This window comes from Chanodichthys erythropterus, chromosome 15 (assembly GCF_024489055.1).
Source record: "Chanodichthys erythropterus isolate Z2021 chromosome 15, ASM2448905v1, whole genome shotgun sequence".
Lineage (NCBI taxonomy): Eukaryota > Metazoa > Chordata > Actinopteri > Cypriniformes > Xenocyprididae > Chanodichthys > Chanodichthys erythropterus.
The window spans coordinates 32,475,703-32,498,602 of NC_090235.1; the positions used below are offsets into that span (position 1 = coordinate 32,475,703).

The 22,900-nt window shown below is 37.8% G+C and overlaps 1 protein-coding gene across 2 annotated transcripts in view; it reads left to right on the plus strand.

Moving 5' to 3' along the window:
- The first annotated feature begins 5,098 nt into the window (after nucleotides 1–5,098).
- ldlrad4a (low density lipoprotein receptor class A domain containing 4a) overlaps nucleotides 5,099–22,900 on the plus strand; it is a 105,498-nt gene continuing 87,696 nt past the window's right edge. The window contains exon 1 of one of the 2 annotated variants that reach the window (XM_067412188.1): nucleotides 5,099–5,213. The gene's annotated coding sequence lies outside the window, so the exon portion shown is untranslated. Of the gene's footprint in view, nucleotides 5,214–21,823; nucleotides 22,079–22,900 lie in introns of those variants that run through there. The other variant, XM_067412189.1, reaches the window with a different exon arrangement.

A 22,900-nucleotide genomic window follows, 5' to 3' on the forward strand; every position in this document is an offset into this window, starting at 1 on the left:
TTGTTACTCCACTCTTCCACCAAGACATGGGTGTCTGGGATTACACATTGTTTGGCTCTAAAAGGATGATCAGCTGTCCATCCTCTATCCCTGTAGCGCTGTCTTAGGTGTCTTACATTATTGACATTATTGACTGGTCACATCTGCAGTCCTCCTGCAGCAGGTCTATGGCATGTTCACACAGGGACCCTGAGCATCTTTCTTCTGGTGTTTTTCAGAGTCAATAGAAAGGTCTCTAGTGTCCATTGTAACCATGACCTTAATTGCCTACTACCTGTAAACTGTAGTGGACTCTTGTCAACTCTTGAACATTGTTTGAACCCTTTCCAGTAATGCTCTGTAAAGCTTATTTGGATTTTCAAAATTATATTTAAAATTGGTGTTTCTTTTTTTGCTGAGAGTATATATACATATATATATATATATATATATATATATATATATATATATATATATATATATATATATATATATATATATATATATATATATATATATATATATATATAACACACACACACACACACACACACGCACATACATAGTCAAGTGAAAAAATTAGGACACCCCATTAAATATTCAGTTCTTTATTAAGAAATGTCAACATATCGATTTCTGATCTTGTTTTAAATTCTATCTGTAGATGAAGTTGATGTAATTGCATGTAAACAAGAATTTCACCTTGTTTTCATTTATTAAAGGGCTACTCCACCCGAAAATGAAAATTCTGTAATTTATTACTCACCCTCATGCCGTTCCACACCCGTAAGACCTTCGTTAATCTTCTGAAACCCAATTTAAGATATTTTTGTTGAAATCTGATGGCTCCGTGAGGCCTCCATAGCCAGCAATGACATTTTCTCTCTCAAGATCCATAAAGGTACTAAAAACATATTTAAATCGGTTCATGTGAGTAAAGTGGTTCAATATTAATATTATAAAGCGACAAGAATAATTTTGGTGCGCCACAAAAAAACAAAATAACGACTTATATAGTGATGGCTGATTTCAAAACACTGCTTCAGGAAGCTTCAGAGCATTATGAATCAGCGTGTCGAATCACATTTTTTTTTGGTGCACCAAAAATATTCTCGTCACTTTTGAACCACTGTACTCACATGAACTGATTTAAATATGTTTTTAGTACCTTTATGGATCTTGAGAGAGGAAATGTCATTGCTGGCTATGAAGGCCTCACAGAGTCATCGGATTTCAACAGAAATATCTTAATTTGCGTTCCGGAGATTAACAAAGGTCTTACGGGTGTGGAACGGCATGAGTAATAAATGACAGAATTTTCATTTTTGGGTGAACTAACCCTTTAAACAAAGAAATCAACAAAAATGTGTATTTCATCTGAGGAAAAAGTTAGGACACCCTATGCCTTAATAGCTAGTGTTTCCCTCTTTGGCTGAAATAACCTCAATGAGACGTTTCTTGTAGCCATCTACCAGTCTCTGACATTGACTGGAAAAAAGTTTCCCCCACTCCAATGCAGAATTCTTTCAGCTGTGTGATGTTTAAGGGGTTTCTTGCATGCACAGTTTGTTTCAAATCACCTCACAGCATCTCAATAGGATTTAGATCTGGGCTTTGACTTGGCCATTCCAGAACTCTCCTTTTATTTTTTTATTTTTATTTTTACTTTTCAGCCATTCCTTGGTGGTTTTACTGGTACGTTTTTTGGTCACTGTCATGTGTCAAGGTCCAGTTCTGCTTCAGCTTCAATTTTTTGACAAATGGTCTCACTTGTTCCTGAAGCACCTTTTGATACAATGTAGAATTCATAGTGGATTCTGTTATGGTGAGCTGGCCAGGTCCTGCTGCACCAAAGCATCCTCAAACCACGACAATTCCACCTCTATGCTTCACAGCTGGTATGAGGTTCTTTTGCTGGAATGCTGTATCTGGTTTACGCTAAACATGCCCTCTGTTATAATTCAAATAATTCCATTTTAGACTCACCCATCCAAAGCGCATTATTCCAGAAGTCCTGGCCTTTGTCTATGTGTTCTTTGGCATACTCCAGTCTTTCACACTTCCCATGATAATTAAAGGTGCTAAAGAGGATGTTTTGTTTTATACATTTTTGCAATATTACTTGAAACTGTCTTTACTAACTGATAAAAGACTATTTATTAGGTGCACTGAAAGGAATAATATTATTATACATCATCTGTGCACGAGGTAGGGCCTTAAAAACATCAGCCAATCGTTTATGCGATCATCGACGAAAAGATCCTCTTTATCACCTTTAATGTTGTGCAGTCTCTTTTTGATTGTAGGTGCATGCACTTTGACATCAACTGTAGCAAGAGCTTGCTGTAGGTCCCGTGATGACATTTTAGGGTCTACAAGCAGCTTGCGGTCTGCTCTTGCTCTGAATTTGCTTAGACGGCCTGACCTGGCTATGTTGGCAGTTGTTTTAAATGTTTCCTGTTTGTAAAAGATTATCCGGACAGTGGAATGGCTGATTATAAATTCTTTTGAGATCTTTTTACCAGACTCATAAGCATCTACAATCATCTTTCTGAAGGCCTCTGAGAGCTCTTTGGATCTCACCATGGTGATACCTCTCACTTCAACAATTAAGAACAGAGCAAACTAAATGTCTGGGGTTTAAATAAGACAAGCCTCTTTCAAAATGCTCTGTCACCGTGTTCTAATAATTTGCACCTGATTAATTTTAGCCATTTTAAATATGAATAAATGTGATAATAAATAAATTTTCTCATGAAATTGCATTTTTTTTCTTTAAATTACATTTTACAGATCATTTTTAAAAGACTTTTCTTTGGTTTTAGCCTATTGGTTTAGTTACATTACTTCCCAATCTCCCAATATTGTTAAAATGAAGATCAAATGTCTATTTTTGAAAAAAAAAAAAAAAAAAAAAACACACAAAAAAACAGGCTTTCATGGGGTGTCCTAATTTTTTCACATTTATATATGTGTGTGTGTATATATATATAGTTTTTTTTTTTACATTCTTAGTGTAATGTAATACCTTACTGTAATATTTCAGTTTTTGTTACAGTAAAAAATGCAGTTATTAAATGTTTTTTATTCAAATAATCAAGGGCAATAAAACAGATGCTACTGTAATGTACTGCATAAATAATTTTATTATAGTATTAAAAATATTTTTATCTTCTAGTAATAAGAATGAGATTTTTTTTTGCATTGTAGTATAAGACAATTGTCCTTATTTTATGAAAATGGATCACTGAAATTGGCATTGCTTTCATTAAAGCTGCAGTCCGTAAGATTTTCCTCTTTGTCGCCATTTCTGTTTGAAACCTGCAATTGCAGTTATATGTGGAATTATTATAATTATGTGGGTTGTGCATCGGCACGACTCCGTGCGGATGAACCTAATGTTTGGTGTCAGTCACCACACTGGTGTGGATACTGTACTTCAGAAACACAGATTCTACATCTTGGAAGTATGACCAAAATAAGAATTTTCACCGGAAAATGTCATCTGAACAAGTAAGTAACATGTCTGCCATTTTTGTTCTGACCAAATGAGGAAAAAAGCATTAGGCCTACAATAAATTGGGCTACCAATGGTGAATAAATCTAACGATCGCTTAGCTCGAATCATGCCAAACTGTGCAAATTATCATTACTGTTATAATTTGTTCTCAAATTGTTAATGTTAACAACATCAGCATTGCGTGACTGTGTGTGTATTAGCGTTACCTGTAGATTTCAATTTCTGTAGCCACTCCACAGTCTTTTGCTTTTTGACTACGGGTAAATCTCCAGTTGTCACTGATGATTGTCATTTAGACCTTTCTGGATTACAATCTGCCATCAAAATGATACGTTTAATTATTTCAGCTGCTGTGAGAAAAGGCTATAAAAAACTACCAGCATTCTCACATGATATGGCTGCTGGGACTCCTTCTTTCTGTTTACAGGTGTGACGTAATGAAGCAAAGACAAATGGCTGCATACTTGAATTTCCCGCGGAAACCTACCAGTACCAATTTTATTATAAAACATTATTACAAGCTTACAGTTGTGAATCGAGCTAAGGTAAGGAGATAGTTTTGAACAATGGCTGGTTATGTACTTGCTAAAAAAACTATTTTGGTTCATTTTTAACCAAAAAAGTTACGGACTGCAGCTTTAAGGAAAATACATTTTGAATTTTTTAATTAAATATGACTGGGGCATGTGCTTGACAAGTACATACGATCCAAATGTTTGTTACATAATTTAAAAAAATGCTGAAAACAAATAATTTTGTACTGTGTATTTTGCGAGGTTAAGACAGATTTATGTATTGTTTGCTCTTTCAGTTACAATTGAATGGTGTCTGCATATATCAGATTGTGATTTTTTTTGCCCTGGTTTGGCCATCCAGTCCTGAGTGGATCTAGCAATTTGGGTCACAGTTCTGGGTTTATTACTATTTTTTTTTTCTCTTCTCAGTCTGTGGCAGATGTAACTGGTCAGGGTTTTGGCCCTCAGGCTGCTGAGAGTGTGTTAACCAAGAGAACATAGTATTGTGGCCTGATTACACACCTGCCAACCCTGTGGCCATGTCTGCATTGGGTTGGCAAGGACTCTCTCATACACAACCACACAGTAATGGCAAACGCACTTGTTAAATCCCTGCCAGGGGGTTCAGTCTCTTTTTGGTAATTGAGTCTTTTAGGAGGGTAAATGAAACAACACCTCCTCTGCAAAATTAGCACCTCCTTTTTCTCTAGCCCTTCCTACTGCTGTCTCATCCCTCCAGACAAACACACAGAGGACTCATGCAGTTAAACTCACTCCATATCTATCTATCTATCTATCTATCTATCTATCTATCTATCTATCTATCTATCTATCTATCTATCTATCTATCTATCTATCTATCTATCTATCTATCTATCTATCTATCTATCTATCTATCTATCTATCTATCTATCTATCTATCTATCTATCTATCTATCTATCTATCTATCTATCCATTGACGACGCATGTGTGCGCTCATTGGTACTCCTGTCCTGCAGATGTCGCTCTAGTGTGTTGTAAATTACTCATAGAGCGAGACAGAGGGCTGGACTGACTGGAACACAACGGGAGTTTGTGCTCTACTGAGTTTTGGCCATGAGAGTGAGACAGTCAGTCTAGACGCTCTTGACAGCCTCGTCTGGAGGAGAGACACTTCCCTCTGCGGCTCTGTCACCATCACGACGATACATTTACAAACGTAAGCCATTTCTATCTATCATATGGAGTTATTTCATGATGGACCGGAGTGGTTCGAGAGAGTAAATGTGCTGCATTTCTGCAAGGAAAAAGCAATTGAAGTTGTTGCAGACAGTCGCAATGGAAAAGACACTATGCGCGTTCACGTTCTTAAAGGAACCGTCGCTTCTTAATCAATGCTGCATAAATGTTTAGGATATTTACGACTACGGTGTTCTTAGGTTAAATGAGCGTTAAATAACGGGGCTGTGCACTTACAAAACTTTATGGTCTCAAATAAGGATTTTATTTTTATTTGCTGCAAAGTCAGGACTTTAGTATCTTCGTATAATTAAAAGTTACTGTAGAGAAGGTAAACACGGTATGTACAGTATACCGTCTGTTTGTATTATGCAATAGAAATATCAGGATGTTGTTTCTGCATTGTTTTTATAGTTTTGTTGTGAGAGTGGCAATAAGGCTCTGTCACAGTATTCACTTTTCTGCAATGTAATGCGACAAAAATACTGACATACACAAACACACACACACAAAGCAAAAATTTTTTCATTATTTATTTTTTGTTATTACAGGGTTGTGCCTTTTTGGCATGTAATGGAGCTCTTAGACTGTTATTCCCTTATAGGCGTATATAACAACCTCAGGGGCCAGTTTGAAGACTCATAAGTCATCATGTCTGAGAGAGAGAGAGAGAGAGAGAGAGAGAGAGGTGAATCAGAGACCATAGCTGCAATCTCTTTCTGTCAGTCTCGCACAGATGCATAATTTAGTCCATACTGGTACCTTTAATGTGGCTCGACAGTAATTTTTGGAAAAACTTCCTCTGTCTCTTTCCTGGGGTCATTTTGCATGGCTGAAGTAACATAAAGTGGCACTATATGTTGCCCCGGGTCCCAGATTCACTCATTTGTTCCTAGTGATGCACACAGATCAATGCCATAACATGGATGTGGCTTTGTTCTGAAAACTAGAGAGCTTCCTGAGTAGGCAGTATTTTAAAGCAGCATGGGAACGGTGCAGGTACAAAAAGTGATGATGCCTTTGTAGCCAGTAGACCGTAAGACAGCTGGTTTTGGAATAGAACCTATGCTTTACCTTTCAGCTGCCAAATTAAGTGATACTCCATGCTGACTTCTCTACTTTCTGTCTCACCCAATGTCCATTTCATTCCACCTTTGTTAAATACCCGGCAAAAAGTACATCATGGAAACTCTTGGTCTTGTTTAGTCCTGTGGTGCAGTGGTTTCTAAACTCGGGTACGTGTACCCCTGGGTGGTACGTAAGGTGAAAGGGAATACATGAACAAAATGCTGAGTTTTGCTGTTCATTTAATTCTACCCCACCTTAAAGGGTTAGTTCACCCAAAAATGAAAATAATGTAATTTATTACACACCCTCATGCCGTTCCACACCCGTAAGACCTTTGTTCATCTTCAGAACACTAATTAAGATATTTTTGTTGAAATCCGTTGGCTCAGTGAGGCCTGCATAGCCAGCAATGATATTTCCTCTGTCAAGATCCATTAATGTACTAAAAACATATTTAAATCAGTTCATGTGAGTACAGTGGTTCAATATTAATATTTTAAAGTGACAAGTCACAAGAATATTTTTGGTGTGCCAAAAAAACCCAAAACAACGACTTATATAGTGATGGCCGATTTCAAAACAGCTTCAGGAAGCTTCGAGCCATTATGAATCTTTTGTGTCGAATCATGATTCGGATCGCGTGTCAAACCGCCAAACTGCTGAAATCACGTGACTTTAGCGTTCCGAACTGCTGATTCGACACGCTGATTCATAACGCTCCAAAGCTTCATGATGCAGTGTTTTGAAATCGGCCATCACTATATAAGTCGTTATTTAGTTTTTTTGGCACACCAAAAATATTCTCGTCTCTTTATAATATGAATATTGAACCACTGTACTCACATGAACTGATTTAAATGTGTTTTTAGTACATTAATGGATCTTGAGAAAGGAAATATCATTGCTGGCAATGGAGGCCTCACTGAGTCATCGGATTTCAACAAAAATATCTTTATTTGCATTCTGAAGATTAATGAAGGTCTTACGCGTGTGGAGCGACATCAGAGTGAGTAATTTTTGGGTGAACTAACCCTTTAAAATAACATTAAAACTGAGCATACTGTATATTTCTAACAGGCAAAATGACATTTCTAGAGTAAAAACATGAAAATGGTAGTGCCGTAAAAGGTCAAATACATGACATTCAATCAAATTACCTCTTCTTTTGCAGTCAAAACTGATGGATGGATGGATATGATAGGTTGCGTGCTGAATATGCTGCCTTAGCAAATCGTACTACATTACTGCCGTTCTTGACAATGTACCTTTGTAAAAGTAGGGTTTTAGCACTTGCATGCATGAAGAACAAATATAGACACAGACTGAGCATAGAGATCGATTTAAGACTCAAACTCTCTTCGATACAGAAACATACCCTTTGTGAGCTCTTGTTTTTAGTGTTGATAAATTATATGAGTATGCAAGAATGCAATATATATATAAGAATGCCATTTTTTTTTAATATATCCACACAATTGCAAATGTAATATTGATTTTATACAACAGTTCAACAAAAAAATAATAATAAAAAAAGAAGTAATATTAAAGGTGCCCTTGAATGAAAAATTGAATTTATCTTGGCATAGTTATATTACAAGAGTTCAGTACATGGAAATAACATACAGTGAGTCTCAAACTCCATTGTTTCCTCCTCCTTATATAAATCTCATTAGTTTAAAAGACCTCCGAAGAACAGGCGAATCTCAACATAACACCGACTGTTACGTAACAGTCGGGGTGTACGCCCCCAACATTTGCATATGCCAGCCCATGTTCCCAACATTATGAAAGGCATTAGGCAAGGGCAGAACGTCTGGATCTGTGCACAGGTGAATCATCAGACTACGTAAGCAAGCAAGGACAATAGCGAAAAATGGCAGATGGAGCAATAATAACTGACATGATTCATGATATCATGATATTTTTAATGATATTTGTAAATTGTCTTTCTAAATGTTTCGTTAGCATGTTGCTAATGTACTGTTAAATGTGGTTAAAGTTACCATCGTTTCTTATTGTTTTCACGGAGACAAGAGCCGTCGCTATTTTCATTTTTAAACACGTGCAGTCTGTATAATGTATAAACACAACTTCATTCTTTATAAATCTCTCCAACAGTGTAGCATTAGCCGTTAGCCACGGATCACAGCCTCAGATTCTTTCAGAATCAAATGTAAACAATATAACAGTATACAATACTCACATAATCCGCCGCATGCATGCCGCATGCATGACAAACACTTTGTAAAGATCCATTTGAGGGTTATATTAGCTGTGTAAACTTTGTTTATGCACTTTTTTTGAAGGCAAGTGCGAGCTCCGTGGGTGTGGAGCACGAGAATTAAAGGGCCAGCAGCCCTGAATCGGCTCATTTATAATGATGCCCCAAAATAGGCAGTTAAAAAAATGAATAAAAAAAAAAAATCTATGGGGTATTTTGAGCTGAAACTTCACAGACACATTCAGGGGACACCTTAGACTTATTACATCTTTTTAAAAAAAGTTCTAGGGCACCTTTAAGTGATGTAGGCTACATTTTAAACAGTATTGTTTGTTCTGTTTTGCAACAAAATAATAGTTCCAACAAAAGCCACAGTGTCTCTGCCGTGTTTCGTTAGTAAACGAATCTTGAACGAATAGGGAGAGTCAGTGTGTCAATGACATATTCATAAACATAGATGCAGTGGTGGTTCTACATTGAAATACACCCTGGGCGAGACCCCTTTCGAGCGCCCCACCACAAACAACGATATATTAATTTTTTTTAAACATTTAAAACACACATATATACATATATGCTGTATTAAACAATTTTGTAAGGGGAAAAAATAAATAATAAATCAGCTCCTTGCGGATTCCAAGTGATCAAGGGCTTAGGACGTTCCATGTTCAGCCCATACAAAGGTTCCGCCAGAAGTGGGCACTCGTGCAACGTAAGCAATGATGTACATCCGAGTCAATGAGACCGAGTGAAGTTAGCGAGGGAAGGGCATTTAAAAACCGAACTGGAACGCAGCCTTGGTGTGGATCCCCCGTCCCCGTCCACCCCCCCGCCCTGTACGTTCCATTTGAGAGAGACCCAGAGGTGAAATGTCGCCCGCGCCTCTCGCCCCACCCCCTTTTACACTTCTCTCACAACACACAGCTTCTGTGAATGGTACATTTTCAGCAAGCAGGGGCGCCGGCAGCTGCAGGGAGCGCCAATTTGCCAATTCCACACACAGTGAAATTATATCAATGATGAAAAACCGCCTCGCGACGCAGAGGATTTTTATTTTTTTTTTAATCTGCTCGTGCTGCCGCCCCCAATGTGTCACGAAAAAATGACGCCCCGGGCGGCTGCCCGGTTCGCCCGTGCCTAAAACCGCTACTGCATAGATGCCTCATTAGCGGCTGTTTCTATGGGCCACTATACGTAAGCTGTCTGCCATATTGGAACAGTCAAAACAGAGGTCAAAGAACAAGCAAGTTGACTGAATGTCTGTAACCATATGCATATATTAATATCTAAATCTGCAATAGACTCTACATAAAAAAGTTACCACAGTGTAAGAAACCTGTAATATTGAGTTAATACATTTAAAAACACAAACCAACACATTCTCACCTCTGAAAGTTTATCCCATTTATTCGGGAATTTAATCTCGGTGGTTCCACAACCAGTAGCTGCGAAATGTTGTGGCATCATTGATTCTTAAGCCCAAAGTATATTTCACTTTTTATGCGTACGCGAGGGTCAATGTATAGTGCGCGTTATGCAAATTTCGTCATCAGAAATTTTCGTTACTGAATGAATAAATGACTCGACTCACTCTTTAAGACAGTGACTTGCCGCCACTTATTTGTGGGGTTTAATATTTAAAAGTATTTTACTCAATTGAACAGTTTTTATTTAAAACATTATCTCATAACAATATTTGTGCCATTGTGCATTCATGCCACCTCTGAGCAACATTAAAAAGTGTAAATAGATGCAGGTTGTACCACAGCATGTGTAAAGATGGCTTTTGTTGAAGATGATTTCATTTGATTAAAATTAATGATGTAGTTTAATTTATTGCTTTATTATAGTAATCAAATTAATGGAATTTTAAGAATTTTACATAAAACGTGACACATTTAAAAAAATGCACCTGAAAATAAATTTAAGGGGGCAAATATTGTCCCCTTAAAAGATTAGTTCACTTTCAAATAAAAAATCGTTCCGTAAGTAGAATAGGGAAGGCATAGGGCATACAACGTAAGCTTTTTGAAGAATACGAAAGTGCGGTTTTGGCGGAAGCACTTGAAAGGCGATCGTTTGTTTATATAAAGCATATACATTTACATTTTTTTGAAAAAAATGACTGATCGTTTCTCTAGATAAGACCCTTATTCCTTGTCTGGTATCGTGTAAAGCCCTTTGAAGCTGCACTGAAACTGTAATTTTGACCTTCAACCATTTGGAGGCCATTGAAGTCCACTATAAGGAGAATAATCCTGGAATGTTTTCATCAAAAACCTTAATTTCTTTTCGACTGAAGAAAGAAAGACATGAACATCTTGGATGACATGGGGGTGAGTAAATTATCAGGAATTTTATTTGAAAGTGAACTAATCCTTTACTGGAAAAGTTGTGACTGCAGTCTAAGTGGAAGAGAGGGGGTACGCAGAAGGATGTTAAATGCCTCAGGGGGTACGCCACTCTAAAAAGTTTGGGAACCATTGCTGCAGAGTAATGACTCCTGTCATGCTGTCTGTACCTGTAGAGAGCTCCGCAAATGTCGACAGAATTGTAATGACTGCCATTCATAAAATTCTATTAATTCTCCACAATGGTCAATGGTTTGACAAATGCAATTTTCTTTCTACTGTTGATGTATTTTATATTAAAACAGGAAATGTGGTGGAACATCTTAAAGGGCTTATTATTTTTAAGCCAACAGCTTTTAGTTTACGCCACTGCCTGGCAAATGCAATGTGTTTGACTTGATTTTCTATTTTTAGTGTGATATGTTCTGGAATCAATTTTTTAAAAACAAATATTCATTTATTATTGAATATTTTGAATAATTGGATTATGCTCTCAGCTATCAGTAAGAATCTGTTTAAAACATTTTAAGTTCTTTAAAGCATTATTTCAATTCAGAACTAAAATTTCCTGATAATTTACTCACCCCCATGTTATCCAAGATGTTTATGTCTTTCTTTCTTCAGTCAAAAAGAAATAATGGTTTATGAGGAGAACATTCCAGGATTTTTCTTCATATAGTGGACTTCAACAGGGTTCAACAGGTTGAAGGTCCAAACTGCAGTTCCAATGCAGCTTAAAAGTATTCTACACAATCCCAGATGAGGAATAAGGGTCATATCTAGCGAAACGATCAGTCATTTTCTAAAAAAATAAAAATTATATACTTTTTAACCACAAATGCTCATCTTGCACTATAGCTTTGCGATGCGCCATGCATGGTGTAATCACGTTGGAAAGGTCATGCGTCACGTATATGTGGAAGTACCTTAATTTCTTTTAGACTGAAGAAATAAAGACTTAAACATCTTGGATGACATGGGGGTGAGTAAATTAACAGGAAATTTTCATTTGGAAGTGAACTAATCCTTTATACATATACAAATGAAGTTGGGCATTTCGCTGCATTCCAAAGTTCAAGTTTGGTGAAATTTTACCTCCGAAATTGTATCGCATGAAGATGTGTGTGACCAATAGACAAATGATACGCCACAGTGTGACCTTAAATTAAAAGAATTTAAACTTTAAATCTGCAGGTTGGCAGCTTTGCAGTAAAGTGGAGTAGTTTGCGTATTTTGTACATTTAGTATTTTTATTATTAGTCAAATTTATGTTTTTTAAAAGACATCATTCTAGTTCTTTGCAGTGTCCAGTGAAATTTTGTGTGCTAAAAGTCTAGTGTGATCATGGCTTGATTCCGCAGATTTTCACTCAAAATTGGGGAATAAATTCCTAAAAAAAAAATTCCACAGATTCCATCTGAGCCTGTGCATGAGCAAAGCCTGGATCACATCCTTCAGCTAATGTTGCTCCAGAGAGAGTCTTCTGCACTGACATGACTCGTATTATAAAGATAGTGCTGAGAGGATATGAAAATAAAGTTGTCCTCCCTGAAGGTTTGTTTTTTGTTGACCTGTCTGAAGTTGGCCCAGCTGTTTATGCTGGGTGCTGCAGTTTTTGTTGTTTGCTTTTGCATGAGTTTGTTTTTACATCTCAGTATTTTGCCAATGACCTTATATTGTTGCCATTGACCACGGCTGATTAAAAAATTGCAGTCCAATTTGGAGCAAGTATTACACAGTAATCTTCTGAATCCTACCACAAATATGTTGATAGCATGACTCACTTCTTCAGTATATTTATGGAGTCCATTCATGCTTATATACTGATACAGATATAATACGGCTGTTGGTTTATTTTTAGCAGGATTTTGTCTTTAATTTCATGTTGAAGATGCTATGAAATGGTTTGCAAATTCAGTTTTCTTTCTACCGTTGATGTGTTTTATATTGGAAACAAAAACGTGGTGAAGGGCTTATTCTTTTTTAGCCAGTAGCCTTTAGTTTACGTCACTGCCTGGCAAATGCAATGTGTGACTTGATTTTCTATTTTTAGTGTGATATGAGTAATTACAGCTGTAATTTTTTATACATTTTTTATGTCCATTGCTTAGACTGCCAAAAGTTACAACATTTCTATACAAAATTAATTTAAAGCATTTCTATTTCCGAGATAACTACTTGTGGCATACTGCTGTTTGAAATGTTTGTGATAGGTTAACTACTACGGTTTCACTTGCTATTTTTAAGGAATAGTATTCAGTATGCAGTGATTAATGCACAGTATTCAGTAAATAGCAAGCTAGTGTTTCAATTTGAACAGCCCATTATTTGCTATTTCTAGTTATAAGGAGGGGGCATTCTCATTTTAGAGAGCATTTTATTTGAGAAAAAATGGTATATGCTTGTGAAAAGAAGAAGATGATGATTTGTTTAATTTTCCTAGAAGTGAAAGACTGTACATTGTAAACGCCTATATATAACAGACTTGTACTAAAATTTACAAAGCTTCACTTTTGATTTCATGCGGTGTAATTTATCGAACAGAGCCAGCAAACCGTGCTTATTGTGACTCATTCACATGCTTTCCATCAACAATCACTATATCATAATAGATGTCGTGCATAAATCTTTACTACTGTGGCGCTGGAGCATTAGGGAACAAGCCTGTTAGCAACAAGCCATCTATGTACTTGTTCCTAAGCTTGGGAGACTGATTAGGGACTAACAGGCCGCTGTTTTTCCTCTTCTTCCTTCTCGATCTTTATTTTTAGCCATCTTAGGCACCCTTCCCAGTCTACCCAGGGAGTCTCTCTGTTCTAGCTCAGGCTAAGACTTCAAATTCACCAGGTTTTAGCATCTACAGCATCTACGAGGAAGAGAAAAAGGGCTTTTCTGTCTTTCTGCAGGTTTCTCTTAGCTGCCTTTGAAGAAGCTCAGTTTTATTCATGTATGCCCCATAAATATTGATCAGAGTCCTGGTTCAACGCATCTTTTTGCTTTGAAGGCTTATTGATGGATTAGTTTCCTGCAGGAATAATTCATTGGGCAGGAAGAGGGAGTGTTAGGGACAGAGTTTGATTTCGAAGTCTTTATTCAAGGCCTGACTCAAGCCTGTGAGGATGCACAACACTGGAAAGAAAGCCAATGTCTTTCGTTTTTAACCTTAATATTTTTTGGAAAAAATTCAAGACATTTAATTGAACAGCTTTGCACCAGTTTACAGCGGTTATAATATTATTTATGATATACTTATTGTAGATAAGTATAATCTCAAAACAAAAATGGCCCAATGTCAATCACACATCCAAAATACAGAGCAAGTAAAATATCAGAATAAAATATTATATGTTAAGAAAGTGTTGATGCATATCTAGCCAACATATTTATTCATGGAGATTAAATTCGAGAATGCCCTCCTGCTTTCTCTTGTGTCCATTGAAGTGTAGTCTGTCCTCAGCCGTGTCTCTGATGTCTTCCAGCTGAATGGCTCTTAAACCAGAATTATTAAATTCGTACACATCCCGTTGACACTCTTTTCAGTTCTCCAGTGGAGAGGATCTGGAAACATCGGCTGCACAAATCATTCTAATACTATGCGCTAAGCGTGTAGCATGTAGCACTTTTCAGCCTCTAACAATCCATCAGCGTAAAATACATTGTAACTGAATTTTCATTTTAAGAACATTTTCCTTTCAAATTGCTCATGCTTATGGGGTTAATATTAGCCAAAAAGCATGAATAATTGGACACTTTGAAAATGCACAAGAAATAGCACAGCATTCCGGCACCTTTGAAACTATTTTCAACATACTAAAAATTGTAACCCAAAAACTCTTATTAGGGATGGTTCAGGATTGTCAGCTAGTCATCCAACAAGTGAATAATTAAATATTGAGGTCAACTTGGGAGTACATTCTTTAGTACGGAAGAACTGTAAAGGTAAAGTGTGTAATGTCTGCTCCCTTAGCATCACTCAATGCTAGCATGCTAAACCCCATCCTGAGACATTCTGTGTTTAAATTGATCTCCTTAAAAGCTCCAACACTCCAGCATCAAAGCCTAAAGGCCTGTTCACACCAAAGCAAATGTTCTGACAGTAGGTGGCACTTAGGGGTATAAGAAAATATTGACGCATGTGAATATCACGGTATTATGTTCTGCAATACTGTATCGATTCTCAAAAACACTGTATCAATATTAAGTAATTCATTTGTTTGTTTGTTTACATCCAAGATTCAGGTCAGTGGCTTTGTGTTCGGTTTAAACCTGACTGCTAGATGGCAGTGTTATCTTAGAATGTGAACTGATGTGGAGAATTGCTAGCATTAGCAAACCCAGCTCACAAGACAATAGATGACTGCTGAGAGCAGCGTTTCGATATGTAAATATGTACTGCATGCTTTTCTCTCAATAACAAAATAAACACACAAAAAATGACAGCGGTGACAGCAACAAGAAAGCATCTGATCATAGCGATGTGGATATGTTTGCACTAGCTCTGCAGTTAAGCACTCCAGTGAAAGAAATGTTTATTGATACAGCACTTTATACAAGACTGCTTTAAAGCAGCAGCTTTACAGTATTAAATATAAAAATAAAACCGTCATCATGGATTGGACTATGCACTTTCTGCTTAAGTATATACTTAATGAATCATGCAATCACTTTACTATTTTCCCTTTACTTAGACTGCACTAAATAGTGATATAAATGCAAATGATAGGCCTACTGTTTTGATTCAATAAAATAAATGTTTTCCTTAGGTTTTATGCATATGGTGGTGTGTTCTTTATGACATTTTTTTCCGTAAAATTAGATCCTCTTTCTAAAAAAACGAGATATATTGCAGTACATCGCCTTTCTTAGTGTATCACAATATATCACAATATATTAAAGGAACACTTCACTTTTTTGAAAATAGGCTCATTTTCCAACTCCCCTAGAGTTAAACAGTTGAGTTTTACCGTTTTCGAATCCATTCAGCCGATCTCCAGGTCTGGTACCACTTTTAGCATAGCTTAGCATAGTTCATTGAATCTGATTAGACCAAAAGCATCTCGCTCAAAAGAATCCATCACACGCGGTAGTATGATTTTAAGGGGGAAGTATTAACAGGATTAAAAAAACAAAATAATTGATATGGGAAAATTACGTCGGTTAGAGGTTCTGAATTTCAGTTTCGATTACTTTTCGGTTAATCGTCCAGCCCTATTTCATCATGAGTTTTAAGTTTTAAAAATGGTTTGTCAGGGTAAAAATCTTTACTTGTAAACATGTAATTTTAAACTACTGTGCAAACTACAGATAATATACCGTTGGGGCACACAGCACTGATGTCGCATTGTCACAGCTAAAAAAATTGCATGTATGTTAGTTTGATTGCCCACACAAACACATAGAGTAAAAACATTCCTAACCCTGTCTCATGTCTGGTGAGTGAGTGAGCCAGACTAGGCCTGTAATTTGATAGCCATGGTGTGATCAGTCTAAATGACTTTGCTGAGCCATGCAGACATCACTCAGCCAGCTGTGGTGGTGCAGCATTCATCAGCTGACCTGAGATCAGTCGTGAATGGTGGTGCTACGGCAAAGATTGGGGTCAGGGATCCTGATTACAGTTCAGGAATGAGATGAGACTTGTACCTTAACTCTGACTGCTTGATGGCCAAACCTGGCAACAGATGCCACAAAACAGCATCGTGACATCATCAGTCATCGTGATCAGCTCCTCTTCCACCAGCTTCAGATTCATGTATGGTCATTTGTGCTGCTGCCACCTAACATGCCCATAAGTGGCGAGGCAGACTGCTCCTCGCCTGTAGCCTGCCCACGTCTCTCTCTCGCGGCCTCCCTCCCCCTCTTCTCTTCCTGGCTCGAGGAGAGAGAGCCGATAGAAGCCTGCATTCCTACAGCATAGCAGGAAAGCTTCCTGACACAGGCGGGGAATGCGTGACGTCCCTCTCCGACCGTACGGTCGAACTGCTATCGGGACAGCACTCACGCTGTGGCTTGTGTTCAGCCAAACTCTGTTGGCCTGAAGGGGAAAGGTCTCACAGTATAGTGCATGACACTCACTACCCTTTGATCAACCAACCAGTTACTTTTTTATGGTTGTAATGATACCAACGGTTTAGATGCTGAAGAAATTTTACAATTTTTGATCATTTAGATACCAAAGCAAAAATTACTAGGCTAACTAATGTAAGTAAAAAGTCATTGAACAACTATTGAAGACAAGTAAACAGTCAGGATGTTAAGTTTTTGCTTTTAGGGAGTAGGGGTGTCACAATATACTGTTATTGCCGATAACTGTGATATTTCAAATGAACAGCACCAGAATCTGGTTGACAACCCAAAGGACTGTACGTGGCCGTACTGTACCTTAACGCTGGTTAATATCTGTCATAAAACACAGGTAGACACTGACGCGTAAAATCATGTCATCTGGTATGACAGATGAGACACTCTACCCGCACTCCAAGAAAGTTAGCTCGCCAGTTTGTGACAAGTTTTTTTTTTTATTCCGCAAAAATGTCTTGTTAATCAGCCCAGTCTGCAAGACTTGCCGATCAACAGTGAGCTCAAAAACCACCAACCTGTTCACCTACCTCCGTCTCTGTTATCTTACAGATTTGGCCACTGTACAGAGAGTAAGTTGCTGTTATTTTGCTAGTCCTGAAATGGGAAATGTTACATTAACGTGTTAACTGCTGACACCTTCTGTGTTTTATTATATTTACATCCCTTCGGGCTTTTAGTACAAAGTGTGCTTATTCGGATAAAAACTTATGGAATATCATGTTTACTTCAAAATAGGACGATGTGATCATCAAACTCTCACATGTAATTTATGTTTCATTCATACTCAACGCTGGAGGGTGCCCTTGCACAGAAAGTCTACAAGTGAGACTCATGAGTAATAAGTTCCAGGAAATCCCTAATATGGACAGACATCCGGCGATCACTGTAGCTGAATACACATTTTGACCTATTAAACATGAAGAGAATTAAAACACTATTGTGACAGTATTATGGATTATCTGTGTTCTTCAAGCCATCTCAGGTATTTTTATTAAGATAATGTATTAAAAGTTCAATATGTAAGAATTTTGCAGTAAAATATCCAAAAACCACTTGGCCAGTGTTATATATTTTGTTCACTTGAGTACTTACAATATCCCAAATGTTTCCAACTATTTGTAAGTCTTGAGAAAATTCCGATTTATCTTACTGCAGTGTGCAACAAGTGTCTCACAGCAGCCGCCGAGCGAACGCACAGAGTAACGTTATAGCTGAATTTTCAACACACTCAAATGTATCTAATATGATAAACAGAGCTGCGTTACCTCATACTTATGACTGGAAATGCGGAAGCAGAGCCGGCAGCTGTGGCATCTGCGGCATTTGCGGCTCGTGAGTGGCGCAATCACTCCAGTGGCCTCATTCAGCTCCCACAACACTCGGTCCTGCTCTGCTTCTTACTACATTAATGTTAATAATCGCATCCATGAACATGATTTCTGCGTAAGTCCTATCCTGATTATTTTCCACTGGCTGTGAGGTGAAGACCACATGTCCTAAGATTCTGCGCTCAAACTTGGCATCATCAAGCTACCCCCTTGTTTTGAATAGGCCTCTAGCGACCAGAAAATTTTACATATTGCACCTATAATGCAACAGCATTCGACATGGCTTTTATCACTGTATATAATAAAATAAAAATAATATAATTTATTTTTAATTTCTGATTTGAAAATAATATAACTGTTGGAAGCCAAAATCGAAAATAAAATTCAATTAATTTTCCAGCCCTATAGTGCACATTGTACAATTGTCTAAAAAAAATTTCAGGAAAAAATTGTCTTTGATTACTTGGTGTGATTGGCGGTTGTTTCCTTTCCTTTGTGATGAATCTTACACCATGGCCCAGTCCCAAATGGCACACTTCATATGCACTTTTGGTCTTGTGGACTTACAATGGCTGCGTGTGTCCGTTAAGTCCACAAGACCGTAGGATGTCCCATTTGTCAATTAGGTTTCAGAAGGGTGCACTCGAAAACCCCCTTTGCAGTCGATACACACCCTCGATGTAGGGCTGGGCAATATATCGAATGCTTTTGTCACGCGCATTTCGTCAGTAAAGCCGGTTCCCTGATTACAGCTAAATCGCCATCACCTGCTTTCAAATGGAGTGGCATTTAATAGACAGAGCCGTAGATCACTGACAAGCCACACAATATCGCGTTCAATATCGACGGCGATTCATATCGATATTGAACGCGATATTGCGTGGCTTGTCAGTGATCTACAGCTCTGTCTATTAAATGCCGCTCCACCTGCACTGGTATGAGCTTCACAGCAGACTTCTTTCTGATACTCGAAGCGGCGTTACATCACTAAAGTGCCGTAGGAAGACCACGAGTCTTTAGGGTGCCATTTGGGACAGGGCCCACATCATTGTCCTAACCAAGTGAGCCATGCATATCCTGAAAAGCCAAAACAATTTGATCGCCCCCTGGTGGCTGGGTGCAGTAAAGGTCGTGTAATTAAATGGGATGTGAGCCAAACAAATACTAAAAAAAATAAAATAAATCAAATTACTCTTTAAATTCTTTCCAAAGATGTTTTTTTTTGTCATTTTAGGTAGTTCTTATCATGTAGATGTGATTCATTTTTCCAATAAGATTGTTTTTAGTTATTTGATGCTTTTTTAGTTATTTGATGCTATAAAAATGGTGTAATGTCATGATTGACAGCTGTGTTTGTGATTGATTCTGTGGGAGCGGGAGAATGTGCAGGACCTTGATACTGCGGCTCCACCTCAGGATCACTACTGCACAGACTCCGAATGACTTAGTCAGTAAGGAAGCGGAGATGCGCTGTCCATCTTTTTTTAAAGTCTATGGTCCTAACCCAGGGCTCTGGCTCTCGAGGTCCACTTTCCTGCCAACTTTAGCTCTAACCCTAATCAGACACACCTGAACAAGCTAATCAAGGTCTTCAGGATTACTAGAAGGTTACAAGCAGGTGAGAGTGGAACTTGAGGGCCAGAGTTGAGAAACCCTGTTCTAACAAGAAGCGTCATGTGATAAAAGGTATCTCTTCCATGCTAATTGGAGTTTTGTACTAGCCCAGTGGTAAGTGCAAAACTACTGTAGTTGCTTTTTGCAATTTCACTCCAGCTCCGCTCATTATGTAGGTCCTATATTAAAATTGCATGCTCTTTGAGTAAGTCCTTCTTTTGAATAAGTAATTACTTCATGACTGCTAAAAAAAGTAGCGTAGAGGGATAGTAAAGTGTTCATTAGATTCTTGCCGGACTTAGTAGGCCATCCGGGTATTTTTCTCCTACTGTTCTTTGAATACTGTGAGTTCGGACATACTACTCTTTTCACATATTGCTTTTTGCCTACTATATAGTAGAGAAGTACATGGAAGCGTGTGGATGAAGGTCCGTAGTAATGAGTTCCTTTTAGTTTATTTAATAAATGTGTTGTTTCAGTTTTACTCCAGTTTGATTTTGCCGACGCCATTTTGCATTCTGCATGACGACCCCTGACCTCTTGACGTGATGATGTAGATGCAAAGTAATTGGTTTAACGCGTTTACACGGCAGAATTATTATTTTGTTCAGTTTATAGAAAGGTTTATCCCACCCCCCAATTACAATTTCATTCGGTTTGGGCATTTTTGTTCCAATTGAGGTGTTTATATGGAGCATTTTCATTCGGATTGGACCGATTACACCTACTGTAACCAGAGAAAACCTGTTCTGATTGCCTGTTTTATGATGGATTGTATTGCATTACACCCCATTTTCTAAGCAAAAAGACAAACTCTGCTCAACTTGTTGCATCAGAAGTAGTCGCTGTTGGTCATGCCGCTCGTCACCAACTCTTGAAAATTATTTCTGGTCGCTTTGTTGCTACAAATTGCTGTCAGTGTAAACACACCTTAATATGAGTAACATCTACTGTCAAAAGTTGTAAATATTTTGTAGTAATTAAGACTTTTTTTTAAGTTTTTGAAAGAAACCTTATGCTTACCAAAAATACAGTAAAAAAACTATTACTGTGAAATATTACAATTTAAAAGAACTGTTTTTGTGCAAACCGTGATACTTTTATCTTAGGATTTATTGATGAACAGAAAGTTAGAAAAATTTATTTGTATGTTTTTACTGTAATTTTTGATCAATTTAATGCATCCTTGCTGAATAAAAGTGTTAATATCTTTTCTTTTTTTTTTTATCTTTCTTACCCTATAATTTTTTCGAATGGTAGTATATTATGATTTCCATAAAAAATATTAGATTTCTGAAGGATCATGTGACACTGAAGGCCGTATTTTGAATCTGTAAATGAATCTTGTATTTTGAAGCACATCATAGCTACGTGCTTTCAGTATTTCTAGCTATAGCCCTCAGTACAGACCATCTTTGTGTCTCATACCACAAATTAAGCCTTTGTCTTTTCGTAGCGTTGTCTGTCTTCTGCCAGTGCTGCCAAGCTCTGGCTAGCTCTTGTGGAACATATTGCATGGACATGCCCCAAGTTAGCGCCTGTGGGACATGATTTCTGATAGAAAGTCCAGATGGAGACGCTTCAGGCCTGTGTAGCATTTTTTTTAATCCCCTCCCGGGGCAAAGCCTATGACCCAGGCCATCCCCCTCTGGTGCGCCTTCTCAGAGGACAGACTTATATGTTGAGCCAATGTGGTGGTGGTAGTTAGTATGAACCGCATAAGGCTGCTAGGCAGACTTGCGCTGATCTTACGGGTGCAGCACATTAGACGCTTTCTTCCTCTGCCTTATTTGAGAGGGGTGACCTCTAAACCATGTGCTAGATGACTTCTTACAGAGGCGTTTGGGTGAAAATTGTTGCAAAATCTTTAAATAGCAATGCGTAAACGCTAACGCACATTTATGCTCCCTGTGTCTCTCTCTTACACACACACACCCCTCACCTTTCCTGTGTGAAAACTGTGCTATAAATGTTCGCTGGTGCTGTGGCAGACTCTGTCTGCAGTTGGCATGGTTTCAATTGAGATCTGTGTGTGTGTGTCTGTACGAACGGAACGGAACAGAACAGCACTGTACAAGCCCTCATTCTTTAGATTGTACTGCACGTACAGCTGTGGCTTGTGTCTCTCGTCATCTGTTAACACAGGGCGTCTTTAGAAAGAGGCTGCATGCTCCGGAACATTGTGAGTACAATCAGATGCATTCAGGAACTGAGAAACAGAACAGGCTAATCTTAAAAACACTTTAGCTAAAAGAATGTAGTTTTAAATGTCAAAACTCACCATGTTTAAGCAGATGGGGCTTTTATGACAAAATAAATAAATAAAACATCTGTTTTGTATTCTATGTTTTTAAGAGAGATTGCATGAAGTTTGCTTAACCTCACAGCACAGGATGTAGGACAGTACATGCTGTCCTTCTTTTTCTTCACTTATACGAATGAAGTGATGAGGTCCATTGAGGCATGGATGGATGGATGTTATGATCAGTCCTCACTAGAGCTCTCTTTCAGAAACCTGGTGGGCTGCCTACCTAGGGTGTGTCTCAATCTGTTCCCTAGTTCATTAGTGAGTACACTGCTCAGGGAGTCTAAGGCTGTATATAAGGCTATATATTTTCAGCAATTACCTATAAACCGTTAAAAACAGACCTACAGTGAGCTGTAACTTTAAAGGGTTAGTTCATCCAAAAAACAGAATGAAAATTCTGTTTTTAATTACTCACCCTCATGTCGTTCCACACCCGTAAGAACTTCTTTCCTTTTCGGAACAAAAAAGAAGATACTTTTGATAAAATCCGATGGCTCGGTGAGGTCTCCATTGCCAGCAAGATCATGAACACTTTCAGATGCCCAGAAAGCTACTAAAGACATATTTAATACAGTTAATGTGACTACAGTGGTTCAACCTTAATGTTATGAAGCGACGAGAATACTTTTTGTGCGGTAAATTTTTTTTTTAAAAAGAACGACTTTATTCAACAATATCTAGTGTTGGGCGATTTCT